Raw genomic sequence first — 7513 nt, forward strand, 5'->3', positions numbered from 1 at the left:
GTTTTAAAATCATCAACTGTATCTTCAATACCAGGGGGGGCCTGGGGGCATGCTCCCACTGGAAAATTTGAGATTTGAATGCTTCAAGATTGAATCTAAGAGCATTGTCAGTGGTAAACATGTACTTGAATAGGATAATCCTATGGTATTATGGCAATGACTATCATTCAGATACTGTAAAATTAGATAAACCAGTAATTGAAGTCATTTCAGATCGACTCATGCTCTTGATTACATATAGATATATGTGTTAATGAAGACATATTGAATTGATTGTGTAGCAGAATCAATTGCAACTTATGATTCCGCTGAATGTTCTATTAGAGTAGTTGGGTGACTGCTCTATTAGAGTATATCGATGTTGTACACTCCCAGCACTGATTCATGCAGTACTCCATTCTTCATAACCTTTAGCACAAATCCCAGTAAATTGAGGAAAAGTAAGCTAACGACTACTCTTTGGCAACTGGGCATTGAGGGGGTACCCCCCCCCCCCCCCCATTTTTCTGCCCCTGACGTTAAAGGCACCTCTTGGATTGATTATATCTACTAAGAAAGGTGCCATGAAGGTATTGTGAGGCTGGTTTGTTGTGAGAAAATGCAAACCTCCATTATCCCTCACAGTACTACTGTATGATAAACTGCTTTTGACAACTGATAATATGGTGTAGGTTCATGGCACCCACCATTTTAAGACTCTGTTATTCTTTTGGAATTCAGCAATATAAGAATTAATGGTGTTAAACAAAAGTGGTCCTGATTGTGATGCAGCCAGATCCTTTATGAAGACCAAGTTTTGTTCACAGGGCCGCCCACAGGGGGGGGCAACTGGGGCATTTTGCCCCGGGCCCCAGCCTGAAAGGGGCCCCAGGAGGCCCCATGAAGGGCGCCCTGAATACCTGTTTAAAAGATCGATATACTCTAATAGAGCAGTCAGATCTAAATACTCTAATAGAGCAGTCACAGTATTCTTCAGGGTGATGGGTAGTTATTGTCATTGCCAGCAGGTTGTGACCTTTTTTTTTTTTTTTTTTTTTGGTCTTCACCTTACAACTTGGGTCAAGGGCCCCAGTTTAACTCTTTGTCCTGGGCCCCTTAATTTCTCTGGGCGGCCCTGTCTGTTCACACACATACCTGTTACTCACCAGTCACCATAATAATACAATTAAATATTTTATACAAACTGGAGTGAAATCTAGGGTCTCGCACAACTAACAAAGTACTATATACATAAGATACTTCCGAAACTTATCAATTTACTTTTAAAGTCAAAGCTCCCTTGTTTTGGCATGTCAACAAATTTGGGTTGGAACGAATGTACAAATACATCCTCCAAAGCTTCTTTTGAAAATTTTACCGAAGCTTCGTTACAAATGTCATGTCAACGGTTAATGGTAATTAGGGTGTACACTGTAGTACAAACTCCTACACTTTGTTATAGCGCTAGCTCTAGTACAACCAGTTTTGAACTATAACCAAAAAAATATAAATGGCAGTTTCCACAAGGAGTGACAATACTAGTGCAACTTGTTAGTATCCACAGAAATGAAACTTTGGTGGCATCCAAATGTTATGAAACCAAATGAAGCTTCAAAATTTTTGTTTACTTGTGGTATTTATTACTTTTACTTCAGTGATCCAGTAAAACACACATAAGACCCCTTATATTTAATGCGTAGGGAATTTGAAGGTGCAATCAGGCTAGCTCTAGATTCATGAATACAGTGGAACCTCTCTTGACAAACATCCTGAATTAAGAACACAATAGAAAAAACCTCCATAAAAATGACAAAATTTTGGTCCCAACAAGTCTGGTTAATACATTTTTTTACCTCTGAAAGAGGAAAACCTCAGCAAAAAGTGCTCAAAAATTCTGGGTCCCAAATGTTTGTAATAGAGAGATTCTACTGTATTGGTTGTCGATTGAAGGCATTCGATTTGACAAATTGCACTGTAATGACCACTATCAATATTGTCATGACTCCAAGCTGTATAATAGGCTTCTAAAGTAATAACCTGTCAATACTTTTTCTTGACAATAGAATACAAATGACATCACAACATAACTGCAAGAAATAAAACCGCACGATCACATACCATTTACAAAAACATGTTAGTGTTATTCTTCAGTCAAAAAATTAGTGTGTTGATGTTCCAAGTGTAAAACTGACTGAAGTAAATAATGGATGGCGTTCAGAAATTTTGACATACTATCAACCCATGAATGTTGCAGAAATGAGCAGACATTTAAAACTTCACACCATGAGTATTGTCCATGCAACCCTGTAGATCTGACTGACAGTTGGAAATAATCCTGATACAATGACAGATGAGTAGACACTACTGCATGTCAACACCAGCCACTCTCGAAATAATTAGAACACATTATATTCCTTGAAATTCACGTTTCAAAACTCCACCTCTGTTTAACAGTTGACAAACGCTCTCAATTGTTTGTCAAGTTGCTGTGTCAGTTCTTGAACACGCCCTCCATCAAGAGTCAACTTAGTTGTAAAAACTTCTTAGACTAGATCCTTCTTTTTAACAACAATTCTATATTATCATAGTACTTCACGAGTTGTAAAAACTTCTTAGACTAGATTCTTCTTTTTAACAACAATTCTATATTATCATAGTTCTTCATGAGTCAGTTTGTCAGGTGACAAACAGATCGCACGTGGCCAAATTAAGATTATCACGTGAGTCAACAAATCCGCAGCAGCTCTCACTAGTCCGCAGCAGTTTTCACAAGGCCGTAGCGGAGTGTCCTTCTTGGCCACCATATTATGGTTATGAAAAAATGATTAAAGTAAATATCACAAATTCTGGCATACCATCAGGTTATGTTACAGAAACGACTAGACATCATACGTTCTCTCTCTTTTACAATGGCTACTGCCTACTGGAGCTTCAACTGGACTGGACATCACAATGCTTGACCAAGAAATTCAATTATTTTGTGAGCAGGGAATTACAGCATAGTCCTGATATCCTCATGGTATTATCTACGTCAACAATTATTAAATGACATAATACAAGTGGCTCACTGATACGTGTCAACACCAGCCAGTCTCAAATAATTAGAATACATTATATAATCCTGCTTCCTGTCGCCTTAAAATCACATTCAGCTGACAAATGCTCTCGATTGTTTGAGTTGTTGTCTCATTTCTCCACCATCAAACGAGTCAACTTAGTTGTAAATACTTTTTAGGCTAGATTTTTCATGAACAAGTTTTAGAATCTCAGACTGCTTTAGTAATCTGTCTTGATAATAGAATACAGATGACATTGCAATGACCAGACATTTAAAACTTCATGATCACAACATGCGTATAGTCCATACAACCCCGTATAACCTGACAGACAGTTGTAAATAATGCTGATATGCTCAGAAAATGAGTAGACTATTAAATACCACTGCATGTCAACACCAGCCAGTCTCGAAATGATTAAAATACATTATAGTCGTGCCTGCTTTCGAATTCTCGGCCTTGAAATTCGCGTTTCAAAACTCCACCTCTCTTAACAGTTGACAAACGCTCTCACCGTGTGTCAAGTTGTGTCAATTCTTGAACACGCCCACCATCAAACGAGTTGTAGTTCTTCTTAGACTAGATCCTTCCTTTAACAATAAATTCTATATTCATAGACTGATTAATATCATAGTTCTTCACGAGACAGTTTTCAGGTGACAAACAGATCGTACGTGGATAGATTAAGATTATCACGTGAGTCAACAAATCCGCAGCGGCTCTCACTAGTCCGCAGCGGCTTCAAAGGACCGCAGCGGATATCAAAGGACCGCAGCGGTTTTCACAAGGCGCAGCGGAGTGTCCTTCTCGGCCACCATACAAGTGCTCATGTTACAACTAATATATTCCACTTGGGTGAATCACCTGCAAGTGTACATGGAAACTGCTGGAACGCTTTGCGAGTGTATTTATATGGGACCATGTGACTTTCGATTGTGGATAACGTCGTAAGAGCAACGACAAGGCACTGCTGAGAGGCCGAACGTAAGTGTATCGTCACGAGCATGCAGATCGCTTCGATTGTGGGTACGCAATTAAACACAGGAAGCCCAAATACGAGCTGAACAGCTCATAATGAAGCTTAAGTGCACTATAAAGTACTTTCTATACTAGCCATGAATAAACTAAAGCAGTGAATATGTTTACAGCGCTATAATGGCCTAGCCAATTAAGCGCCATGCACGCCCAGTCACTACGCGTGTGTGACATTGCGCCAGGTGTCAAAACGGCAATGCAAAGACGATTCAACTACACTAAAGTACTTACTTTACTAGCCATAAATAAACTAAAGTAGTGAATACTATTAACACTAATGGCCATATCAATTAAGCGCTACACCCAGTGTCTGTGGGACATCCCCACGTGACTATTGAATGTAACATGTTTAATATAAACTAACCTGTGACCTTCTTCGTTCAGTAAAACAATGAACTATCTTCTTCCCCAAGTCCATGATCTATGCCTTGGCTCACTTTACAAAAACTAAAACCCACTATCGATCCTGTGAAGTGTCGCTATATTAAAGGAGAGGAGATCACACAGTTTCATCAAAGAAATCAAATGATTTCTGAGAATGCTTGGAATGCATTAATGAGAATAGGAGGTAGTATATACAATTTATATCACTCCTAGGAGGGATATAACTTGTATATACTACCTCCTATTCTCGTTACTGCATTCCTGAGCAGTGCTATTATACCACTTATACACCTTCTCTTCCCTTTGAAGTGAGGTGTGAAAGTGGTATATATATATAGACTTTACAGCAACTTCTACCCTCTGCAAAATAATAAACTCTTCAGCAATACCACTATAACTTGCACCACTGGTCATGAGGATATATACCCAAGCCCAAGGACTGCAGTAATCATTTCATGATCAGAGTGGCTACATTATGGTTTAAGCATATATGTACCACTCTGCGTGGGCAGTTCAAAGGCACCGCCAGTGCCATAATTTGTATATTGCACTGCTGCAGACCGCAGCGAGTGCATTATAACTTATAACGCACTGGTTGCAGTTTTGTAGACCACAACGCGTGCATTATAAGTTATAATGTATAATAATGCACCGACCGCAGTGCAATATACAGATATTGCACTGGCTGCGGTTTTGTGCAGCATAGCACAAGTGCCGGTGGCGAAGACCACTACGACACCTCACCGAATAGGTGGAAAGACACTTCACAGATCACTCGAATTCTTTTATAGCCTGACATGTAAAGGTCGATTGTGGGCCATAACGTCACCAATACGTATAATGTTTACAAGCAGCCAATGGCGATCGAAAAAGCCAACGCGGGTGGCCACAACTCTAGTCTACATATATATATATATATAAACGTACTTATACACCTTACTAGTCTGGTGCCATCTTAGCCCAGATTAAACTGTAGTCCACTTCGACAATGACTCAATAAAACAAATATATTCTAAATAATACTAACCTTTACGTTCGATTGTAGTAACCAGTTTTGTCATGCCACCAGATTCGAGTTTAGCCAGTGTGAATAGTAAGAATTAGACTAGTATCGTTTAGTAGTTAGGTTTTGTTTACTTAAACCATCTATTTAGCTGCTTTTTTTCGCTTGAGAGAATCACTATGTTGATTAGTCTGGTGCTTAGTTTATATGGCACGCTGAACACTACATGATGAGAGTGGAACAGCGAATACAGGTTAGTGATATAACCCATAGCGTACTAGCTTTCAATATCTCAGGTGGCTGCAGTACTGCAGGGGGAACGTCATCGCAACGTCAGGCTTGGTTACCCACAATCGATGTTAAAAACCTGGCCTTTATAAGAGTTACAGCTGTCTTGTGAGACTCTCCCCACCTATTAGGTGAATGGTACATAACAGTTATACAACGTGCACTCGTGCTCTGCCTGTATCAAACGCACTTGCCTTCGGGCCTGACGGCCCTCAGGCTCGTGCGTTTATATCAGGCAGAGCACTCGTGGCCGTTGTATAACTATATAATATACACCACTCTGGTGCGCTCATGCACCTAATAGGTGAAAAGATAAACCTACATTCACCCATGCATGTTTTCTACATATTGATTGTGGCTTTAAGGTGTGGGCTATAGCATGCATGAAATGTTATTCATATGCTGTATGTAGTCATGTATGTACACAGTTTTTTATCATTACAAAACAAGAAAGAGAAGGTAAATATTATTAATAAATTAATAAATCATTTGTCAACAATAAAATTAAAGTTCTCTCGTTAAACTCCTAACTATACTAATAGAAAGACAATAAGTTGGACATGCAATGTGGTATACACACAGACACACAGTACACTATAAGGCCAATCCGAGTGGAGAAAAAAAACATGACTACCATCTCAACTAATCAATAGGTACCTTAAGAGCAAGTACAGTACAACATCAGTTTCTTACACTATAGGGTTTAGTGCAGCAACAAGACCATTGAGTTGACGGTATTTTACTTCACAGAGGAGCCCTTGTACAGTTTCAGGAGACTGAAGTAATGACTCCATCACTGTGTCATTCTGAGCTCTATACAATTATAATTACTCATTAAACTTCATACATAATTGCACTAATCCTTTCCTCCATAAGAATTATAGCTAGTAGTGAAGTATTAGGTATTTATTGTAACTATAGTGTAATTATAACAGTAATATACTTGGAAACATGCAACCTTAAAACAATGCTAGCGCTAGTACTATATAAACAAGTATAAAAAAATTAGGAATTTTAAGTTAGAGTAGGGACAGTGTATAGTGCTGCAATAAAAGTACTGAAACAAGCTGAATCAGAATAGTACGTAATGTCCAAATACTGTGAAACAATAAGAAGTGAATATCCCTACTGTGCTACTCTCAATGCACAGTAGGGATATTCACTTCTTATTGTTTTACAGTATTTGGATGTTACGTACTACTCCAACCCAGCTTGAATCAGTACTTTTTATTGCAGCACTATACACTGTCCCTACTCTATTTTAAAATTCCTAATTTTTTTCTTATACTTGTTTGTGAAGTTTTTTTGCAAGCTCATGCATGACCACTAAATAGCCTGCTTTTCACAAAATTAGTCACAATATTTTAAAAGAGATAATCACAGCACTATTATACTAGATTATGACTAATACAATAACAACTGATCAGTGGACGTGGCTCTACATAAGCCTGTAGACAATAATGGACATGGATTCGTGCATACCTACAGACTGATGAATGGGCATGGCTACCATATGTCCGCAGACAGTAATTTGCATAAGTGGGCATGGCTCACAAAAGAAGCAGGACTATGCCACGTCTACATTTAATTTAGCACGTGGGATCAGACCCGAATAATTTGTAAAGTGGGACCTGAATGACCTAACATTGTTATTAAATAAACTATATTAATTGACTTACACATTGCTATATAGTTCGCCATGAGTTACTCTCACTGACCGATATCAACAGCGAGTCATGTACGCATGTGTTCAAATAGTTTGGTGCAA

Source organism: Dysidea avara, chromosome 8 (assembly GCF_963678975.1).
Source record: "Dysidea avara chromosome 8, odDysAvar1.4, whole genome shotgun sequence".
Lineage (NCBI taxonomy): Eukaryota > Metazoa > Porifera > Demospongiae > Dictyoceratida > Dysideidae > Dysidea > Dysidea avara.